Below are 14,033 nucleotides of genomic sequence, written 5' to 3' on the forward strand. Positions count from 1 at the left end.
GCCTGAATATCCGCTGGCAAATGATCTAAAGGAGAATGAACCCCATACAAATTTTGCCGAGAAAAAAAAAAGCGATGGTGGTGGGAAGGAAGGAAAATATAGGCTGATCTTGAAATTTTACCGAGACACTACATTACGTTTATTTAAAAAATTATACAATTCATGTGTCTTTAAGTGTAAACAGTAGCCTCAGAATTTAGGGTCAATTCTTGCTGAGGTGTTCCGTTTACTGCTTTTTCCATTAAATAGGACTTTAAAGACAAAATTAAAGAGAAAGTAAAGATGTCTGTGATCCTGCTCACTGCCATCTCTGGCACAGTCCCTAATAGAAAGTGTTTGCAATGTAAAGGGTTCCTTGCAAAATAGTCTCCGAGGTCACTCACCTTCTGATAGAAGGCTTTGCCCCTTTGCCAGGCAATGGAGGGAGCTGGGGGAAGAATTGGGGGAGGGGAGAGTAGACGTTTTTGTTGCGATTCCTCTGGGAATTTCGAGGATTACAAACTCTGGAGTAGGTTTAGTAGACTTTTTGATGACTACCTGGATTTGCATTATTTTGTATGAACACACTGATGACTGGCAGGCTCACTAGGGGAAGAAGTGTCTGAAAGGATTAGAGTTGAGTGTGCACAGCCAGTTCGGGGCATTTAACCTTCCTGGCGGTGTGTCACTATGGCCGAATCTTAGCAAAAGCAAGCCTAATCAAAATAAACATGTTTCTATGGATAGGAGAGACTCTTCCTTGAAGTCTGTAGACATGAAATTTCCCCCAAAATTGCAGTTTCGGTGTCTCACTGGGAGGGACAGAAAACTCTATTAAGCTTTGCAAACGTGTAGTCAGGCTGGCTCGGCTTGTCTCTGTCCATGGTGCTAATTCCCGCCTCATTCTTTTGCTCCGCTGCCATGTTCTAATTCAAGTAGCATCAGTTTTCTCTACAACTTCCCCAGCCCCCCCCAAATCCCCCGCCCTGTTTTTTAAACCGTGGAAGTAAAGTTGACATACTTCTTTAGGAAGGATAAATAAAATAGTAATTATCAAGCTATATATTTCTCACGCAGGCAGTAAACTGTCACAGTTTCAACATTATGAACCACAGACATTCCCCTCCCTCATCCCAAACAGCCCAACAAATTAACACAGACAAATATTTTTACTTATCTGACAGGATATGATGTTTTAAATCACCTTAAGCCAAACATTGTAAACTCATTTAAATAGCTTAACTGCTTTATTTACTTAAAAAAATGTTACAATTGTAATGTACAGTCACCTTTATCATAAAATCCTGAAAGTTTTAGAGGATACTAAAAGAGGATAGTATTTCTCCCCAGATCTAATATAAGGGGGTTATTTATCATAAAAAAATTGCCACAATAGCTTATGAATATTCCTGTGAATGACTGTTCCTCTATAAAGATATTTTTGTAAAAGAATTAATTGAATTCATTATTTTTTCCTGCTTTGAGAACCATTCATTTTGCAGCTTTCTCTATGTCAAACTTTTTCTCCAAGCTCTCAATGACTCCCCATACCTTTCCTCCTCTGCTGTAGTTTAAAATAACATCAAGTACTTTGAAGACATATCAGAGTTAACAAGACAATCATAATTCAAATGCTTTTCTAATGCAAGACCAGATGCTCTGGATAATTCTTTACCCAACTATGAATGAAGAGGGATTGATTATAGGTGCTTAATGTACAATGTGATGTTTACACATGGTCTGTATTAATTGCAAGATAGAGTATATTAATATTTCAGTTTATAACAGTATAAATTTCAAAGTGAAATCCACATCCAGATACCATTTGTTTTAAAGTGATTGTATTTCATTTTTTATTGTTAAAAGTTGGAAAAGTACAAGTTACTTATACTATATCCATTTAAAAGTTTTTAAATTTAAAAACATTTGTTTTATTGAGGAAGTAAACTAGTATTTTAAGATATTTTCAATTTCTTACATAATTTAACTCCATGTTACAGAGAAAGAAACATGTTGAAAATGACATTTTGAAAAGTATTTGCTCCTCTGAAAAAAACTGAAAAAAGCATATATACTGAATGAGTAGAATTTAGCATTTTGTGTTTGAATGGACAAGTTTACCATTTTTCAGGTAATTTCTTTAATGACATAACACACATGCTGGATTTTCATCACTCCACACCACACCCAGCTTTCCATATCCACCCTCCCCCAAATCTTGGAAAAATATACTACTGTTATCTACAAAATCTTTCTTGTGGATACAAACATCACAAAATAAAGTATTAGTTTCCATAGTTAGACAAAACTTATGTAATTATAAGTTAATGGTAAAGATTTTCTTCAAATTGCTGAAAATATTACATGATCAAATGCAACTCATTCAATATTAAGAGCATATTAACAAGGAGAAAAGACAATTTACTTCATTGGTAATTCTGACTAAACAGTATTACACTTTTACCCAACTGGCATTTATTATTTTATTTTTTGTACAGATCTAGGGGGGAAGGGAACGTTCGAAGGAAGATGACAAATGGAATCTTCCAGCTGTTTATTCATACATTGATTATTGTGGATGAGGTGGAGACTTTCTGTTTTTTTCCCTTGATTTGTTGTTCCCTCCACCCCTTGACTCTCTTTCTTCAAACAGCTTTGCTTTCTTCTTCCCCTAAGTTCCACGCAGGTCTAGAGAAGAGTCTTAAGTGAAATTATGACCCCAGGCCTGTTGTTATGTAAAATGTAGGGGTGGGGATTACAGCATGATAATTATAAATGGTAGTTATATAGATACAGGCCTTGTTTCTCAACTCCCAGTTATTTTTATCCAAGGATCTCAGACATATTATATGGGCTATATGGGAAATAAACAGGTTTTATGTTTTTTTGTCAGTAAGCATTTATCAGCACTCAAGGACACTTTCAAGGAATTATGATTTACTTCAACCCGACTTTATAGTCATTTTGCATCGTGACTATCTGTCCGGTTTTCCTTCCATCCCACTCCGCCCTCCTGCCGTCTCTAACTCTTACCTGTGCCTCCTCTTTCCAGCATTCTCAAAGATAGTGGCTAGTAATAAACAAGTAAAGGAATTTCTTTTGGAAAGGAATGAGCTTCTAGAGAAGATATTACATTGTGTAAGAATTGTAAGTACTGTGTAGGAAGCTGGTGCTATTTTTCAAGATTAAAAGAAGAAATTCAAGCTGGAAAAGAGCCTAGGTCAAGTGGATATTGTTTCTACTTATACATCAAGTCGATCCTGACGACTACAGTTTCACTTGGAGGATGAAATAAATACCATGAATAAAACTCAATTTCAGCTTCCTGAATGTTATTAATATATGGAATTTAATAAAGTAGTCTTCATCTATAAAGCAGAAGGGTTGACAGCAAGCACCTGGTCTTCTGGTTAAACTTTCTAAATCCAGATAAAGGCTCGACTATCTTTACTGTCAGCAATACATGTGTGGTCCAAGAACTGTACCGCCAGCAAATGCAGAGGAGTGGCTTGTTCTAATTTTATATACAGCTGCTCTTTTTGAGAGTCATCATACACCTCAAAGTGAAGGACCTTAGCTCAACTCAGTACCTCTTTCCCTGGACAGGGTGTTTATCCTGCACTTTTCTATTGTAACATGAAGTGATAGGTAATTCAAACCGTGCAGCTTTATTTGAAAGCATTTCTGACTTCATTCTTTTCCTAAAAACCCAGACAAACAGCAGCACTATGCATATATTCAAATAGAGAAACACATAAAATTGCCTACTATCTAATATAGCATACTGGAACACAAATCGAAAAAGGCATGCGTGCAAGTAATGGATGTACATTCATCCCTTTCACTCAGATCAAAGACAGGGAGCTCTCAATGACTCATACATACCGGACAGAGTTTTAATGTTATAAAGAAACGTGCCACAGATGCGGCAGTGATGGAAAAGGAAATGAGTCTTTCCGAAGCAGAAAGATTTAAGAAGAAAGGAGGTCGTGCCATATCGCAAACTCTGATAGTACAGTTCCAACCCTCCCACGTTGCTCTCTCCCCATCTCTTTTTGCTTCTTGCATTTCCCTTCGCCGCCAGTGTTAAGTGTGTACCTCTCCGCACAACTTACCTTGAAACGGGACTCCATTGAGCTCTCGAGAGTGACACAAGCACCTAGCCAATCATATCGCGCGGCCTCGCTTGGGCGGACTCAATAGAACCGTCTAGGCCAATCAGGATCCTAGGGAGATGAGCAAGTTGCGTTGTGAAGCGACCTAGCGTATACTTCCGCGCGTGCTGCTTGGGATAGGAGCCTGGCAGAGCAGCTGCACACACGGCAGTGCGGAGGCAGAGAAGGGGTTGGTGATACCGTGCTATAAATCTGTGGTCCAGTCCACCTCCCTTTTAAGACGTCCTCCCCCCTTATTTCTGTTCTCAGTTAGAGATGCAGCAGCTTACTCCTGTAGCGACCTACTAAAAAGCAACAAGGAGAAAGACATCGTCTTTTTGAAAAAACGTTCTTTCGTCTCTTTCTTTGTTCCTTCGTTTGTTTTTCTTGCCCCTTTTTGTTTAGTTGAAAGGCAATAGGAGGGTAGTCTCTCCGTCTTTTTAAACTCTCTTTTTTAAGTTTCCCCTCCCCTTTCATATTTTTTTTTCGCCATTTCTTTTAGCGTTGGACTTTGGGGTCGAAAGCATTTCTTTTTATTTGCTTCTTTTAAGCCGAGCACAGTTTAGGTTTCGTGCTGTCTTAAGAGAACTATCCAGCAGCTTCTTGCTCATCCTTATTGGGAGAACTGCACCGTTACTTTAAAAACACACATACACAAAAACCTTAAGGGAGAAAGGTAAGTTTCGGTTTGGTTTCTTTAATCATTAGTTGCAGCGATGCGCTGGCAAACCCAGAAAACCTGTAAGTGAGCGGAATACAGAATAAGAAGTTAATTGCACATGTTTGTCTCATTTCAAAGCTACTGCTCTGCTTTTTAATTCTAGAGAGCTAGACTAAAAGACAGTGGACGCATGCTTGACGTATTGAATATTCGCAAATGTCAGGGGCAAAAACTTAAGTGGTAAATGTGGCCAGTGTATAACAGGGGTACAGCGGGAGTCTAGATGATCAGTGAACTGGGATTGAGGTTGGAAGTTCATTTCGTGGGAAGAGAGGGATAACTTGGGTTTAAGGGAGGATGCATGCCTCTACTTTCGCGAAGCAACCGAAGGACCGTAGAGGCTTTAGAACCATTAAGGGGAATCAGAAGCCTGGACTTGGAGATTAGACCAGCGAAAACCCCATACTTAATTGCATTAACCAGATAACATGTGCTGGGGAGATAGGATTGCCAGATGGAATTTAGATGCTGCACCAGGCAGCGAGTTGTAGTTGACTGAAAAAAAGTACATGCCGCCCGAGGGCTGGGGCTGGGGCTGGGCTGGGGTGGGTAGAAGCTGTCAAAACTCATCATTGCGAGGTATACGGACTCTAAATCACGGTCGCCAATTATCGTGCTTCTGTTTTAAAAGAAGATAGCCAATTTAGGGCCGAATTCTTAAGCCTGTACCGGATATGAGATTCCCTTTGTTCAGAAAAGCGTAAATAAGATCCTTAGAGCTGTGTCTGTGGAGGGGCGGCTGCATGGAAGCCGAACTGTGCTGGGCGCTGGGAAGTGGATTCCAAGCCCTGTCCTTGGTCCTACGCGGCTGACTTCGCCTTCTGGGCTAGGGGGAACCCCTTAGCAGCCGACAAGGCTCCACAGCCACCTCAGTAGCCAACTAGGCTACAGAGCCCTCACTCACCCCCTTCCTTGCTGCACCCCCCCCCCCAGCCCCCGTTTTCTCGAATAGCTATTGTTAAACTGACGCCTGAAGAAAGATGGTTGGGGATGAGACGCTGGGCAGACTCTTGCTTCATTTTAACTTTTGTGATTTGTCAGGGTTTAGGAGAAACCAGCTGGCTTTCTGCTGCGAAAAAGAGAACCCAGGGTAGAGGTGGGAAAGGGGGAGGATGTTCGCGCTGGAAGGGTGATCTTGGGGCGAGGAGGGTGGAGGGAGTGGTGGTGGCGCTGGCTTTGCCTAAGAGAAGTTTAAATTATTGGCACGAGGGGATGTGGGTGAGTATGTGTGCGTGAGAGCGCCTGTGTGGTGCTTGAGAGGGAGAGGATGGGGAAAACATACAAAGCCGGCTGGGGTTAATTTCTCTTTGCTCTCCTCCCCACCCACCCACCTGGTTCGAAAAGCCAACGCTCGGCCGGCCTCCTCTGGACTCGACTCTGCCATCTCTGGGGCAGTGGGGGTTGGGGATTGCAAGGTGGCAGTGCCTACCACGGGATCTCAGCGGCGAACAGGACTTCGTGTGGCCATTGTTGCTTAATTTATGCCCAGCACGTTGCCACATACCCACCTATTTCACGTTTGTAAAGAATTAATATGAGAGCTATACAACTGTGGGAAATTGGAGGTTGGATACATTTCCCGTTTTCCATTTTCGAGCATAGGTTAGCGAAACTGATGTCGCTGGGTGTTTTCTCTCATAATTACCAACTGCAGATCTGGCTTTATTGTGGCCCGAGTGAGAGAAATAGTCAACCATTTAGAATTTACTCTTAATACGGCTGGGCCAGGATGGATGTTCCTGTACTTTCTCCGCGAACAGGTTCTTTTCCCTCTCCTACTCATGTACAAACACTCCTGTTGGTTAAGATTCTAAACCTTCAGGCTTTTCCTACATTTATTATACCCATCCTCTGGATGTTGAGAGTGCGAGGGAAGTCGAGGTGATTTATTTCTTAGGCCTACAGTGCAATCTATAAAATGTAGTCTTAACATGGTGGGGGGAGGGTAAAGAGTGGACATTAATAACCTAAGAAATTATTTCCCAAACAGGAAATCAGTTCCTAAAAGTTAGGGGAAAAGGTGTGAGTGTTTGGGGGATGGAAGGATAGGAAGTCTGGGGCCCATAAAATTTCCTTGGTAAAATGGTTTCTTAAATGGGACATCTGAAAGATGTATTAGAATCTGAACAAATAAGTCTGAAAAAAGAGAGACAAAATGCCGAGTGTTTAAATATCACCTTTTGGGGGATTAAAAAGTAACTATTTCTCTTAGTTATTGCTTAGTGTGTCTTACACCAGGTACTCCTGGGTTCCCCTTCCCTCTTTTAACCAAGTGATTGGCAAGCCTACTTTATAAAGCTTAACCTATTCTGGAGTTCTCCACGAAAATGCAGTGTTAGCCAAGTAGAAGCGCTTTGGAAGACTTGGGGAACTCTGTTGAGAAAGAGGACTCCCATAACTTCAAGAAGTCAGTTTCAGGAAGTAGGGCGTCGTAAGGCATTCTAAGAGTTTTAGGCTTGGATTGGCAAATTTGGTAGGCCCATTTTTGCCTGACGTTTCGAAACAGGCATTCTTAGCAATCCCGCCTGCCTGGGATGGAATATTATAATTGACTGTTTAGAGGGAGGTCAGAGAGACGCAGGCGCTTTGAGCCATTTTCCCAGGAACCCGTACAAAGTCAATTAAGGTCATTTAATTGCAAATCGTAACTGGAGTGACAACAGAAATGCTGATACAGAATCAATTAGCTCTTTCTGGTGTCCCTCGTCCGGGTCCCCCAAGTTGAGGGATGGACTTCTCCATTTCGATCATGGCTGAGCCCCCTGCTTTACTGTGTCTGATTTAACTTCACGCAAGAGGGCAATTTTGTCTCCCCTACCCTGGTCCTGGGTTAGATGAGTCTTTCCCCTCTTTTCCCCCAGCCCCGCCCGTCGCGTGGGGGCGGGGAGCGCTGGCCGCCCTTAGCGGACCTTGCTGCATCAAACCCGCATCATGCCCTTGAAGCTGTAACCTCGGTCACGTTCTTGCGGCGACTCAGCTGCCCACTGCTCAGTTCTTTTCTCTTACCTCTTGCGATTACAGGTAGGTTTGACAGGTGATATTTTTAAATGTAGTTTTTTAGGGGGAAGGGTTAAAACGGAAGCTTTTGCAAAGGAAAAAAAAACAACACGACAGGTGCTCTTGTAATTAAACGGCTGAGCAGGTGTAAAAACGTGCTTCCGCCGCGTGGCTTGGAGTCGGTTTTGACTCCCAGCCTTGGGTTTGAGGACGGGCACAGGTTTTTCCTGAGGAAAGAGATTGAGCAGGGCGTGGGGGCGGGCCAAGGAAATACAGCGATGGGACGCCCCCTCGGTGAAGAGTTGGCCATTTCAGGGCTTCGGTGGGTGGCGTTGGAAGGATGCGGCGAGAGGCAGGCGCTTATACAGTCGAGTGCAGGATTTCCTACTTTTGCGTTTGAAGCAGAGAATAGCACCCCGCACAGGTACTCGGGGCTTATTTGAACATCAGATTCCATCTAGAAAGGCAGAGAAGGGCAGCGCCGGCAAGCCTGTAGTTTTTCGCGAAGGGACCGGACCCTTCCGCTGTGAAGTAGGAAAAAGCCCTTTAGCTTTGCTTGCAAGATGTGAGTGTATGTATATATATATATACTTGATACACATAATATATCAAAGTACCCCTCGCGCAAATCTCTCCGGTTGCCGGTTAGCGTCCGGAGCCTCGGGGTTTGCAAACTTGCACCTGGTATTTGACGCTTCTGGGTGCGCGACGCTTTCCGCGCTGCCCGGGGAACCTGGTCAGGGGGCCTGCTCGGAATCGGAAGCCGGGCGAGAAGGACGGGAGCGGCTGCAGTCAGACGTCTGCTCCCAGGCACCTACCCTCGGGGCGGCCGGGCAGGGCACGCGCCGGCGGCAGCAGCCGCGGCGCCGCGAACTCGCCGCCGGCCCCGCCTCCTGGCGCTCTTCCAAGCAAGCCCCTCCTCCCCGCCCCGCTACAAACGGCGGGACCGCGGCGCCCGGGCGTCACTGAGGCAGCTGCCGGCCGGTTGAGGAGGCCGGTCACCGGCGCGCGCGGGTGGGGCGTGGGTTCCGCCGGGTTCCAGTCCGCCTTCCCGCCACCGTCAGAACTGGGGACGCCGCCGCCACCACCGCCTCTCCGCGGAGCCCGCCCGGAGCGAATCCTCCGCGGCTGTGTGACGGCCGGCGGCGCGAGCAGTAGTAGCTGCAGCTCCGAGTCGCAGCAGGCAAGTGCAGGGGGCGTGGGGTGGGGGCGGGCACGCCTCGCCGGGCCCTGAGTCGCTTTCGGACGCCGAGGCTGAGGGCGGTGCGCGCCGCCGCGGCGCTGGGCTGCGGAGTCCGGCCTCGCCTCGGCAGGAGCCCTCGTCCGGGCTCAGGGCGGGAACGCTGTTGGGGGCGGCGGAGGTGGTGCACGGGAAGTTCCTAGAGCTCGGCCCCTGGCGGCGGGAGTCGAGGGAATTGGGCGCCTCGGGAGGTGGCACCGCCCCTCGTGTGGGCACGGGCTGGTTGGGGGCGGCGGGAGCCTAGCCGGACCAGTCGCGCCCGGCAGCGTGCACGGGCGTGGACGTGCCCGGGTACGGCCGCGTGTAGCGCGAGAAGCACTGCGCCGAGACGCAGGTGAGTGTATTGGAGGGAAAGTGGGGGAGGGGGCTTTTCTAGAAAAAGGGCAGGATTCCTGTGGTGCACTGGCACCTCCGCCTTGTGGGAGGTGGCGTGCACTGGCTACCCCAGCCGGGTGGTATCAGGTCGTGTGCCCCGTGGTCCGGCGCCCCAGCGCGCGTGGCCCCCGGCGCTCTCGGGGCGTCTCGAGACTTGCCGCGGTCGCGCAGTGTGCGGAGGTTTGGGACCGTGGGCGCCCGGGGCAGAGCGGAGAGGCTCCTCGGGCCGCTCTCCTCCCTGGCGCCGCGTCAGGTGAGGTCGGGTGCAGTCGCGGGAGGTCGCAGCTCGAGGTCGCACCCGGGTTTGCGCGCGAGCGGTGCACTGGGCGGGAACCGCGGGTCGGGTCTGGCGGCCGGGTGAGGCAAGCTCCCGGCTTTGGCTCGCGGCGGCGGCAGCTGCCTCTTGCTCTGCCAGCTGCGCCCCGGGGCACGGACGTGTGAGCATGCCCTGGTGAGACCGGTAGAGTCTCGGGCGGACCTGCCTCGGTTCACCAGCAGGTGCTCCTCCAGTGGTCGTGACAATGACCAGCAAACAGCCTTCCACGGCGTTTCCTTAAAAGCCGACTTGTTATCCTAGAGGGCTGGAGCGCAGAATCCTGCCTCTAGATGTGACCTACAAGCACGGAGTCGTAGTTGTCCAGTTGATCATTTTAATAGTGTGCGTTTTAAAAGATCGTCTTTACGATAAAAATTTTTATCTCTTCTCTACGTTTCATAAAAATGTGCAGAGACAAGGGTTTCTTATCGGCTCTCTACTCTCCTTTTTTCCTTCCCAAAGGATGGCGTTTAACAATGCCAAACGAAATATGTCCGGCAAGGACAAAGAGCTTTTAAAAACTTAATATTTCGGTGGACCTACCCATAATAATTCTATCTTCATAAAAATGTACCTTAGTCCCGAACTTAACGGCAAATAAATCCATTTAGGAACGCTGCTAATACCAGTTGGGGTGTAATTTCCCCATCCCCTTAAGTAAAATCGGTTTGTTTGAAATACTGTTCAGTTGCCCTTGAAGACAACATTGTCCAGAATCGTTTCCCCCAGAGTCGTCTGAATTTTTCATTTGTGCTAAGGTCGCTCTTTTTTGCGGAAGCTGATCTGGAGTCTCCATTTTGGTGAGCGGGCGGAAAAGGTTTCCTGGATCTACTTTCTCATCTGGACCTTTGGCTCTAGAAATGCGAGACGGACTTGCTGGAGGAACTGCAAGGTTACTGCGTTTGTTTTTGAGCTGTTCCTTATAATAGGTTTGTAGGAATGTTGATGTAACACTTTTTAGGGGGCGGGGGATGTACATACTTAGAGAAAGTTCTCTTGGAAATGGAGGTAGAGCTATGAGGGGGCAAGAGGGTTCTGGAAAATCAGATTTTGAAGGAACACATAACATTTGATTTTCTATGCTTCCTCTACTTCTCTTTTCCTTCTTGAGAGAACATTTTTGTGTCTGTGGGCTCAAAACTGGCCCCTTAATGCCCTTTTGGGTAACTTTGTGCTGCCACCTTTAGGGGAATAAGGTTTTTTTTCTCTTCAAAGACGAGTCGTAGGCGTTTAAGGTGTCCTTTCTCTCCGTTTTTTAGGTATTTCCTTCTCTGTATCTTGTTTACTCTTAGAAATTATATCGGGTCATCTGTTTAAGCTTCACACACTCTTTCTCCATGGTTCAAGAGAATTCTAGTTTTAGGATATTGTCCTAGAATCGACCAGGTACCCCAAACTGGTCAATGTCCATCAGGCCTATTATTTCCTACCGAACCTAGTTTTCCTGTTCTAGGCTCAGAGTGTGTTAGTAGTTAGAGTTCCTTTTTGGTTTTGGTTTTTTGGTTGGTTGGTTCTGTTAATGCTTCTTCACCAGAGAAGCAAGATAATTCTGTCTGGTTGGGCGCTTTTAGGTAAGACCCAGCTCCCAGCCGGTTAACTGGAGAACAATGCTCTTAAGTGGCATTTCTGCTTTCTCATTTCTTAATCTAGCTTCTGGTTCTTTGTGTATAGACAGATGTTCCTGGCTGGATGCTTGTTGTCCCCTTTCAGCCTTTCTAGCTTTTTGTGCTTTTCATGTTAATGTGATGGTTACAAAATACTGCTTTACCTCAAATGTCTTTTTCTCTTCTAGAAGGAAGGTGCACAGTTCTCTTTAAGGACACAACAGAGCCATCCAGAATACCCCAGCTTCTAGGCTAGGGTCAACCTTTTCCTCTTTATTTGATTGGAGAGAAATCTTTCTAAAAAGTGTGATGCCCTTTAGGCCTCAGCATGGTGCAAGAGCACTACAGTGGCAAAATACTCTTTCATGTTCTTTGTCCCGGAAGGCCTTAAATACTCTGAAGCAGCATCTTACCAAGACTGACTTTTCCCTCACCTCTTTGATGGTTTGGGCTGTCTGGTAGGGTCAGTTCTTTTTCTCTTACTTGAAATCTTACTAAATCTACCATATTATCACATTCTTATTGTCACCTTTCTCGCTGATCATGTTTACTTGGAAGTAAGGAAGGTTGGAGATACACAGTATTTAGCCTGGCCAGGTTAGTTTTTTTGATGGTGTAGGGCCTGGATGATGTGCCACCCTGTGGAAAACCTACCCTAGCGGTTTCTGGTTCTTTGGAAAATCAGCTGAACAGGCCAATGATCATAGTAAGCTACCACATCAAAAACGGTGATGACGATGATGTTGTTTTCTTTAGCGTTAGTAGTTGGTTGGAGGCAGGGCTGCTGAATGGGCCCGTGAAATGGACTGAAAGGGGCCAAGCCTGCCCCTTGAAATTCTTGATTTTGAACAAGGGGACCAGTACTTTCGTTTTGTTCTGGGTCCCACAGAGTATGCTGCTTGTCCTGCTTAGAGGCTGTCTCAATCGTTAATATTTAGCTGCTAGCTTTGCTGCTTTGTGTTATAGAAGTGTTGGAAATCCAAGGCTTTGTGCAGTGGTGATGCCACACCCAACTCTTGAATTAACTCTGTGGAGGACATTAGATGCATAGAATGTTTACTTGCTCTGGCCAGTTTCCTTTTACAGATGTGGAAGTCTTCACTGGTTCTCCTTACTTCCAGAACCCACATGTTGTGTACTCAGATGCCAAACCCATTGTTTTGTTACTAATTTGGAAAGAACATTTATCATCTGTTTATTTGATTCTAGATACTGGTTGGTTTGCAACGCTTGTTGATTTTTCTTTGATTTCAAGTGCTAAGTATCAACAGAAGGCACTTAAGCTTAAAGGCAGTAATTTGTTTTAAGGCTTTTTTGTATTAAAAGATATGCATTTTTTATGGTTTAAGTAGAACCGGTAACTTGAAGTCTGAACTAAAAATAGGAATTAGTGTAGAGTAAAATCTCACAGGGTTTTATGGTATATTTGAGAAAATTTTCACTAACAAGAAATGAACAGATTTGGCTTTTAGCATGCATCATGTATATCATGACTTTAATTTTAGTAAAGTCACAGGAATTTTTTTTTTTTTCCCCTAAAGAAAGATTACTTTCTATATCAGCAGCCTTGTTTGTAATCCACTGTATAAAACAAAACAGAAGGCGGCGACTCTGTAACACTGCACTAGGTGCATCTCATGTATACCGGCTAATACAAATGCTAAGTTTCCGGAGATTAGTCTACGTAAAAATACCTGTTTTTGGGTAAAGATATTATTTATTTTCTCAGTGCTTTGGGTTAGATTTTGAATACATCAATTTTATTAATATTCTTAGCTGTGTATTTCCCTTTACAGGGTTGCTCATTAGTTTTGTGTGATGACAGATAAGGGTTTTCCTTGTAAGCAGCCTTTATGCAGAAGAAGATAGGTGCTTTGGCAAGGAGTGGGATAAGTAAAATAACAGAGAAGGTCATAGGAATAGGTGGTGTGGAGTTGAAATCGAACCAATTTGGAGGTTGCCTTATTAATTGCAAGTAATTGTGTTTTTTTTTTTCTTTTTAATAAACTTGCACTTTCCTAGTATTTGTTTTTATTACTGATTTCATTATATCAGTTTCTGACTGAAAATGAGTAGCAAATAAGGTTTGGCAGTCAAGACCCTCTTTCCTGCTTTTAGAAATTATTTGAAAAAAACCGAATGCTTTTTCTCAATAGATTTATTTATCCTGAGACAGTTATAGTAAAATTTTTTTTTTTTTTAAATCATGAAGGTTTTGTTTTAGCATCAGTTAAGTTTCAGACTATTAGGTTGAGGTATCTGTATGTTTTTTCTTTCTCTAATAGTGGTAATTTATACCAGCCTTTTTCCTTGAATTAAATAAGGAATCTGTCTTATAAAAAGGACATTTATATTTTACATGACCAGTGTTTCTTTTTCCCCAGAATTTTTGTTGTTGTGGGCTGTTGATTACTGGAGATTATTTCAGCAGCTTTAAAGACTGTTAATGGAATAGCACAAAAATCCTTATTTTCGTATATATCAGACTGATTAACTGTTCTTTCAGGATGGAAACGGGACTTTGAGACTTGGAGTTGTCTTGTGTTGGTGAGAGCAGGGAGAAGTCACTCAGCTCTGTTCTGTGTGCCGGCGTGTTAGCGGTGCGGGCCTTCAGCTTTCAACCAGGACAGACTCTAAGCTCCCTTGT

At 44.9% G+C, this 14,033-nt stretch overlaps 1 protein-coding gene across 6 annotated transcripts in view; it reads left to right on the top strand.

Annotated features, from left to right (window-relative positions):
• Positions 1 to 4,258: 4,258 nt before the first annotated feature.
• Positions 4,259 to 14,033, top strand: part of ELAVL2 (ELAV like RNA binding protein 2) — a 141,552-nt gene continuing 131,777 nt past the window's right edge. For 4 of the 6 annotated variants that reach the window (XM_024996060.2, XM_024996061.2, XM_024996062.2 and 1 more), the window contains exon 1: positions 4,260 to 4,809. The gene's annotated coding sequence lies outside the window, so the exon portion shown is untranslated. Of the gene's footprint in view, positions 4,810 to 9,148; positions 9,426 to 14,033 lie in introns of those variants that run through there. The other 2 variants (XM_024996059.2, XM_024996063.2) reach the window with 2 other exon arrangements.

This window comes from Bos taurus, chromosome 8, assembly GCF_002263795.3.
Source record: "Bos taurus isolate L1 Dominette 01449 registration number 42190680 breed Hereford chromosome 8, ARS-UCD2.0, whole genome shotgun sequence".
NCBI lineage: Eukaryota > Metazoa > Chordata > Mammalia > Artiodactyla > Bovidae > Bos > Bos taurus.